The sequence below is a fragment of the Arachis hypogaea genome, chromosome 5 (genome assembly GCF_003086295.3).
Source record: "Arachis hypogaea cultivar Tifrunner chromosome 5, arahy.Tifrunner.gnm2.J5K5, whole genome shotgun sequence".
Taxonomy (NCBI): domain Eukaryota; kingdom Viridiplantae; phylum Streptophyta; class Magnoliopsida; order Fabales; family Fabaceae; genus Arachis; species Arachis hypogaea.
The window spans coordinates 64,955,632-64,964,911 of NC_092040.1; the positions used below are offsets into that span (position 1 = coordinate 64,955,632).

At 40.7% G+C, this 9,280-nt stretch overlaps 1 non-coding gene across 1 annotated transcript; it reads left to right on the forward strand.

The window, feature by feature from the left end:
- Positions 1-8,808: 8,808 nt before the first annotated feature.
- On the forward strand, positions 8,809-8,916 carry LOC112804247 (small nucleolar RNA R71). Its single transcript, XR_003202863.1, has one exon. It is a non-coding gene; the product is annotated as a small nucleolar RNA R71 (small nucleolar RNA).
- Positions 8,917-9,280: the final 364 nt, after the last annotated feature.

Below are 9,280 nucleotides of genomic sequence, written 5' to 3' on the forward strand. Positions count from 1 at the left end.
GATGCTGCTGAAGTAGGTGGTGCTGTAGGTGCTGTTGAGGATCTGGCCGCCTCAGTGGGAGTAGTAGTATGTGGTCTGTGGCCTAGAGGTCCAAATCGCTTACCGTGCGGAATCACCTTCTTGCGGTCGACAACCAGTGGTATCTCATCTTGGTGCTCCCAGGGTACCTCAGCTCGAATGGCCATCTGAGTGATCAATTACGGAAAAGCCAAGGTGCCTCTAACATGGACTCTAGACATACACTTCCTGATGAGTCTTGGAAGGTATAGGTCCTTTCCTTCCATGACACACCAAATAAGAAGGATCATAGCTGCTGGCACCTCTGACTCGTGAGTACTAGGCATAACATAATTGCTCAGTATCTGTTGCTACAGCCTATCCCTCATCATTGAGATAATCAACCTTGATACCCTGTGGAGTCTCCTTCAACTTTCCCAAAGCCCACGAAACATGAAGATGAATGGCTATAGTACGCCAGACGGCATCCTAATCAAAGCTCATAAATAGAATAGCTCCTCGGCCTTTTGAAAACCATCTATATCATCTGTTTTAGGCCGGAAGTGGAAGATATCCTGTATTGCATCCTTTGTGACCAAGATATACTTGCCCCTAAGCTGAATTGCATCAAGGGTCGTCTGATAATAGTTGGAATAGAACTCACGGACCCATGATGCGTTCACATCCGCCATATCTCTATCCATAAACACCCAACCTATCTGTTCACTCTGATGTTCAGTATACTTTCTCATCTCAGTTGGTATTCTGAGCCTCTTTTCCAAGTAGAGGTTCTATTTTTCCAAAAATACCAGAAACCTAAGTTCACAGTAAAGCTTGGCAAATTTGATTGAGTCGGAAGTAGGTACAAGTTGATCAACTTTTTCTTTATCAGAAAATTTTTTTCACACCAAAATTCATCCAATAGAATAACGGATGACTGTCCTCTCTTCTTTTTACTGGAGCTGGCCTTAGCCTTTCCTTTCTCTTTCCTATTAGACATCCTGAAAAATAGAATTTCCAGGGTACAGATTATCAAATCAAAATAGAGAAACAGAAAGGCAAACTAGATATAAGTAAAATAAATAGAAGATAGGCAACAGAGGAGTTAAAGCTAAAACATAAAGTGAGCAAAAAAAAGATAAATCGTTGGAATGAAAGAAAGGTAGGATTCAAAAAATCAATCATAAATTACAATCCTAGAATCTATACAATGAAATTCAGAATGCTTGTTTGTTAAGAAACAACAAGTATCATGTCTCGAAAGAAACTAAAGGATTTAGTTTGAAAATGGGAAAAACTAAAAAGAAAAGTTAGAAAGTCAAGTAAGTTAAAAGTTAGAGAAGTGGGTTAAAATTAGTGGCATGGTAATGTAGTTCCTAACTAAAAGAAGTTCAAAAAGTTTAAGAACAAGCAAGCTCACATGCATGCATATAATGCAAGTCATTGATGATAAACATGTAATTCAAGAAGCACAAAAAGAATTGAAATCATCAACAATGTATTTCAAATAGAAAGGGAACCAAAAGGAACGAAAATGCCAACCCATCACCCCATGAATTGGCTTTGGTTTAAACCAAATAAATCAAAAGTCAAAAGTACTAAAGTCAATTCATGAGTGGAAGTTAAGAGTAAAATAGTTTTCAGAAAAAATTTGGGCAGCATTCTGGCAGTAAAAAGGACGTTCCGGACAAACGATCAGCAGCAGAACAACTCATATGAATCCAAAATAAATCAAACAGGTACAAGAAACAGCAAATCCATATGATTCAGACAACATTAAGAAAAATAAAACAACTCAAATTAGCATAGCAGCAGTCAAACAGCTTATGTGAATCCAAAACAACTCAACCATAAGCTTTATATCAGGATTCATGGAAACTGAGACAAATAACTAAATTGAGCAGCACTTTCAATCAACAGTAGCATATAGCAAGTAGAGAGCAACAATAACAACTTAAATTCATAAACCAAAGCAAGAACAAAGCAACAACAAAATTGTCATCGTTGCAACACAGTGCAGAAATTGCTCATATCAAATAACAGACCTCGGCAAGAACAAAAAAAATAATGAATAGCTAGGTAGCAGCATCAAGCAAACTAATGTAGCACAAGGGCAAATCAACCAGTAACACTAAAAACCAATTACAGACATAAAATTAGTCATTCCCAAACAGTAGCAGTAATCAAGAAAAACCTAAATCAACTTCTTGTCCAAATTCTCTAACAACCTAAGCAATTAACATGCAATTCTAACTAGCTAAATTAAGCAAAATTAAGTAATACTAACTAATTATTTAAACAGAGTAAAACAAGCACAGAAAGGGAAAATAGGAGATCCTGGAAGGGTTCGAAAGCGGAAACAGAAATGCAAACTGGAAGGGGGGAAAGAGAGAGCAGTGCTGAAGAATGGCGCCACAGAAGCGGCGAAGGTGGCTCAGAGTGGTGATAGATGGTGGTTCGCTGGTGGTGCAAGAAATTGTGATCATCAATGGCGCCATCAACATGGTACGCTCAATTGCAATCTCAACTCTTTATCACAACTTCGCACAACTAACCAGCAAGTGCACTGGGTCGTCCAAGTAATAAACCTTACGCGAGTAAGGGTCGATCCCACGGAGATTGTTGGTATGAAGCAAGCTTGGTCATCTTGTAAATCTCAGTCAAGCGGATTCAAATGGTTATAGAGGATTAATGATTAAAAGATAAATAAAACATAAAATAAAGATAGAGATACTTATGTAATTCATTGGTGAGAATTTCAGATAAGCGTATGGAGATGCTTTGTCCCTTCCGTCTCTCTGCTTTCCTACTGTCTTCATCCAATCCTTCTTACTCCTTTCCATGGCAAGCTGTATGTTGGGCATCACTGTTGTCAATGGCTACAATCCCGTCCTCTCAGCGAAAATGTTCAACGCGCTCTGTCACAGCACGGCTATTATTCTGTCGGTTCTCGATCATGTCGGAATAGAATCCAGTTATTCTTTTGCGTCTGTCACTAACGCCCCACAATCGCGAGTTTAAAGCTCGTCACAGTTATTCAATCCCTGAATCCTACTCAAAATACCACAGACAAGGTTTAGACCTTCCGGATTCTCAAGAATGGCCGCCAATGGATTCTAGCTTATACCACGAAGATTCTGATTAAGGAATCCAAGAGATATCCACTCAAGCCTTGTTTGCATGTAGAACGGAAGTGGTTGTCAGGCACACGTTTATAAGTGAGAATGATGATGAGCGTCACATAATCATCACATTCATCAAGTTCTTGGGTGCGAATGAATCTCTTAGAATAAGAATAAGCTGAATTGAATGGAAAATAGTAGTAATTGCATTGATACTCGAGGTACAGTAGAGCTCCACACCTTAATCTATGGTGTGTAGAAACTCCACCATTGAAAATACATAAGAACAAGTCTAGGCATGGCCGAGAGACCAGCCCCCATGATCTAAGAACTAGACGTCCAAAGATGATCGAGGATCTAAAGTGATCCAAAGATGAAAATACAATAGCAAAAGGTCCTATTTATAGAGAACTAGTAGCCTAGGGTTTACAGAAATGAGTAAATGACGTAAAAATCCACTTCCGGGCCCACTTGGTGTGTGCTTGGGCTGAGCATTGAAGCTTTCATGTTTATAAACTTTTCTTGGAGTTAAATGCTAGCTTTTGTGCTAGTTTGGGCGTTTAACTCCAGCTTTTGTGCCAGTTCCGGTGTTAAACGCCGGGAATTCTTGAGCTGATTTGAAACGCCGGTTTGGGCCATCAAATCTCGGGCAAAGTATGGACTATTATATATTGCTGGAAAGCCCTGGATATCTACTTCGAGTACAGGGAGGTCAGAATCCAACAGCATCTGCAGCCCTTTTCAGCCTCTGAATCAGATTTTTGCTCAGGTCCCTCAATTTCAGCCAGAAAATACCTGAAATCACAGAAAAATACACAAACTCATAGTAAAGTCCAGAAAAGTGAATTTTAAATAAAAACTAATAAAAATATAATAAAAATTAACTAAAACATACTAAAAACATACTAAAAACAATGCCAAAAAGCGTATAAAGTATCCGCTCATCACAACACCAAACTTAAATTGTTGCTTGTCCTCAAGCAACTAAAAATCAAATAGGATAAAAAGAAGAGAATATACTATGGACTCCAAAATGTCAATGAAACTTAGCTCCAATTAGATGAGCGGGGCTTGTAGCTTTTTGCCTCTAAACAGTTTTGGCATCTCACTTTTATCCTTTGAAGTTCAGAATGATTGGCTTCTATAGGAACTCAGAATCTAGATAGTGTTATTGATTCTCCTAGTTAAGTATGTTGATTCTTGAACACAACTACTTTATGAGTCTTGGCCATGGCCCAAAGCACTCTGTTTTCCAGTATTACCACCGGATACATACATGCCACAAAGACATAACTGGATGAACCTTCTCAGATTGTGACTCAGCTTTGCTAGAGTCCCCAATTAGAGGTGTCCAGGGTTCTTAAGCACACTCTTTTTGCCTTGGATCACGACTTTAACCGCTCAGTCTCAAGTTTTCACTTGACACCTTCACGCCACAAGCACATGGTTAGGGACAGCTTGGTTTAGCCGCTTAGGCCAGGATATTATTCATGTAGGCCCTCCTATCCACTGATGCTCAAAGCCTTGGATCCTTTTTATTACCCTTGCCTTTTGGTTTAAAGGGATATTGGCTTTTTCTGCTTGCTTCTTTTTTTTGAATTCACTGCTTTTTCTTGCTTCAAGAATCATTTTTATTATTTTTCAGATCCTCAGTAACATTTCTCCTATTTCATCATTCTTTCAAGAGCCAACAATTTTAACATTCTTGGACAACAAATTCAAAATACATATGCACTGTTCAAGCATACATTCAGAAAACAAAAAGTATTGTCACCACATCAAATAACTAAACAAGTTTCAAGGATGAATTCGAAATCATGTACTTCTTGGTCTTTTGTAATTAAAACATTTTTCATTTAAGAAAGGTGATGGATTCATAGGACATTCATAACTTTAAGGCATAGACACTAAGATACTAATGATCATAAGACACAAACATAAATAAAACATAAAGCATAATTTTTGAAAAATAGAAAAATAAAGAACAAGGAGATTAAAGAACGGGACCACCTTAGTTATGGTGGCTTGTTCTTCCTCTTGAAGATCTTATGGAGTGCTTGAGCTCCTCAATGTCTCTTCCTTGCCTTTGTTGATCCTCTCTCATGATTCTTTGATCTTCTCTAACTTCATGGAGGAGGATGGAATGTTCTTGGTGCTCCACCCTTACTTGTCCCATGTTGGAACTCAATTCTCCTAGGGAGGTGTTGATTTGCTCCCAATAGTTTTGTGGAGGAAAGTGCATCCCTTGAGGCATCTCAAGAATTTCATGATGAGGAATTTCTTCATGTCCATGAGTGGGATCTCTTGTTTGCTCCATCCTCTTCTTAGTGATGGGCTTGTCCTCATCAATGAGGATGTCTCCCTCTATGTTAATTCCAACTGAATTACAGAGGTGACAAATGAGATGAGGGAAGGCTAACCTTGCCAAGGTAGAGGACTTGTCCGCCACCTTATAAAGTTCTTGGGATATAACCTCATGAACTTCTACTTCCTCTCCAATCATGATGCTATGAATCATGATAGCCCGGTCTATAGTAGCTTTGGACCGGTTGCTAGTGGGAATGATTGAGCGTTGGATAAACTCTAACCATCCCCTAGCCACGGGCTTGAGGTCATGCCTTCTCAGTTGAACTGGCTTCCCTCTTGAATCTCTCTTCCATTGAGTGCCCTCTTCACAAATGTCTATGAGGACTTGGTCCAACCTTTGATCAAAGTTGACCCTTCTAGTGTAGGGGTGTTCATCTCCTTGCATCATGGGCAAGTTGAATGCCAACCTTACATTTTCCGGACTAAAATCTAAGCATTTCCCCCGAACCATTGTAAGCCAATTCTTTGGGTCCGAGTTCACACTTTGATCATGGTTCTTGGTGATCCATGCATTGGCATAGAACTCTTGAACCATTAAGATTCTGACTTGTTGAATGGGGTTGGTAAGAACTTCCCAACCTCTTCTTCGGATCTCATGTTGGATCTCCGGATATTCACTCTTTTTGAGTTTGAAAGGGACCTCGGGGATCACCTTCTTCATGGCCACAACTTCATAGAAGTGGTCTTGATGCACCCTTAAGATGAATCTCTCCATCTCTCATGACTCGGAGGTGGAAGCTTTTGCATTACCTTTCCTCTTTCTAGAGGTTTCTCCGGCCTTAGGTGCCAAAAATGGTTATGGAAAAACAAAAAGCAACGCTTTTACCACACCAAACTTAGAAGGTTTGCTCGTCCTCGAGCAAAAGAAGAAAGAAAGGAGTAGAAGAAGAAGAAATAGAGGAGATGGAGGGGGGCTTTGTGTTTCGGCCAAGGGGGAGAAGTAATGTTTAGGTTGTGTGAAAATGAAGGAGTGAAGATGGGTTTATATAGGAGTGGAGAGGGGGGTAGGTTTCGGCCATTATGGGTGGGTTTGGGAGGGAAAGTGGTTTGAATTTGGATGGTGGGGTAGGTGGGGTTTTTTGAAGGATGGATGTGAGTGGTGAAGAGAATGGTGGGATTTGATAGGTGAGGGGTTTATTTGGGGAAGGGGTATTGAGGTGATTGGTGAATGGGTGAAGAAGAGAGAGAGAGGTGGGGTAGGTGGGGATCCTGTGGGGTCCACAGATCCTGAGGTGTCAAGGATAGCTCATCCCTGCACCAAGTGGCATGTAAAACGCCCTTTCTGCCAATCCTGGCATTAAACGCCAGGCTGCTGCCCTTTTCTGGCGTTAAACGCCAGTCTGGTGCCCCTTTCTGGCGTTAAACACCCAGAATGGTGCCAGACTGGGCGTTAAACGCCCATTTGCTGTCCTTAGTGGCGTTTAAACGCCAGCAAGCTTTTCCTCCAGGGTGTGCTATTTTTCTTTCTATTTTTCATTCTGTTTTTACTTTTTTAATTGTTTTTGTGAATTCACATGATCATCAACCTATAGAAAACATAAAATAATAATGAAACATAGAATATAACATTGGGTTGTCTCCCAACAAGCGCTTCTTTAATGTCAGTAGCTTGACAGTGGGCCCTCATGGAGCCTCACAGATGTTCAGAGTAATGTTGGAACCTCCCAACACCAAACTTAGAGTTTGAATGTGGGGGTTCAACACCAAACTTAGAATTTGGTTGTGGCCTCCTAACACCAAAGTTAGAGTTTGACTGTGGGGGTTCTGTTTGACTTTGTTTTGAGAAAAGCTCTTCATGCTTCCTCTCCATGGTTACAGAGGGATATCCTTGAGCCTTAAACACAAAGGATTCTTCATTCACTTGAATGATCAATTCTCCTCTGTCAACATCAATCATAGCCTTTGCTGTGGCTAGGAAGGGTCTGCCAAGGATGATGGATTCATCCATGCACTTCCCAGTCTCTAGGACTATGAAATCAGCAGGGATGTAATGGTCTTCAACCTTTACCAGAACATCCTCTACAAGTCCATAAGCTTATTTTCTTGAATTGTCTGCCATTTCTAGTGAGATTCTTGCAGCTTGTACCTCAAAGATCCCTAGCTTCTCCATTACAGAGAGAGGCATGAGGTTTATGCTTGACCCTAGGTCACACAGAGCCTTCTCGAAGGTCATGGTGCCTAATGTACAAGGTATTGAGAACTTCCCAGGGTCCTGTCTCTTTTGAGGTAATCTCTGCCTAGTCAAGTCATCCAGTTCTTTGGTGAGCAAAGGGGGTTCATCCTCCCATGTCTCATTACTAAATAACTTGTCATTTAGCTTCATGATTGCTCTAAGGTACTTAGCAACTTGCTCTTCAGTGACATTTTCGTCATCTTCAGAGGAAGAATACTCATCAGAGCTCATGAATGGCAGAAGTAAACCCAATGGAATCTCTATGGTCTCAGTGTGAGCCTCAGATTCCCATGGTTCCTCATTAGGGAACTCATTGGAGGCCAGTGGACGTCCATTGAGGTCTTCCTCAGTGGCGATCACTGCCTCTTCCTCCTCTCCAAATTCGGCCAAGTTGATGGCCTTACACTCTCCTTTTGGATCCTCTTCTGTATTGCTTAGAAGAGTACTAGGAGGGAGTTCAGTAACTTTCTTACTCACCTGACCCACTTGTGCCTCCAAGTTTCTAATGGAGGACCTTGTTTCAGTCATGAAACTTTGAATGGTTTTGATTAGATCAGAGACCATGGTTGCTAAGTCAGAGTGGCTCAGCTTAGAATTCTCTGTCTGTTGCTGAGAAGATGATGGAAAAGGCTTGCCATTGCTAAACCTGTTTCTTCCACCATTATTGTTGTTGAAACCTTGTTGAGGTCTCTGTTGATCCTTCCATGAGAAATTTGGATGATTTCTCCAAGAATGATTATAGGTGTTTCCATAGGGTTCTCTCATGTAATTCACCTCTTCCATTGATGGGTTCTCAGGATCATAAGCCTCTTCTTCAGATGAAGCGTCCTTAGTACTGCCTGGTGCAGCTTGCATTCCAGACAGACTTTGAGAAATCATATTGACTTGCTGAGTCAATATTTTATTCTGAGCCAATATGGCATTCAGAGTATCAATCTCAAGAACTCCTTTCTTCTGATCCGTCCCATTGTTCACAGGATTCCTTTCAGAAGTGTACATGAATTGGTTATTTACAACCATTTCAATGAGTTCTTGAGCTTCTGCAGGCGTCTTCTTCAGATGAAGAGATCCTCCAGCAGAGCTATCCAATGACATCTTGGACAGTTCAGACAAACCATCATAGAAGATACCTATGATGCTCCATTCAGAAAGCATGTCAGAAGGACACTTTCTGATCAATTGTTTGTATCTTTCCCAAGCTTCATAGAGGGATTCACCTTCCTTCTGTCTGAATGTTTGGACTTCCACTCTAAGCTTACTCAATTTTTGAGGTGGAAAGAATTTTGCCAAGAAGGCATTGACTAGCTTTTCCCAAGAGTTCAGGCTTTCTTTAGGTTGTGAGTCCAACCATATCCTAGCTCTGTCTCTTATAGCAAAAGGGAATAGCATAAGTCTGTAGACCTCAGGGTCAACCCTATTGATCTTGACAGTGTCACAGATTTGTAAGAACTCAGCTAAAAACTGATGAGGATCTTCCAATGGAAGTCCATGAAACTTGCAATTCTGTTGCATTAGAGAAACTAATTGAGGCTTAAGCTCAAAGTTGTTTGCTCCAATGGCAGGGATTGAGATGCTTCTCCCATAGAAGTCGGGAGTAGGTGCAGTAAAGTCACCAAGCACC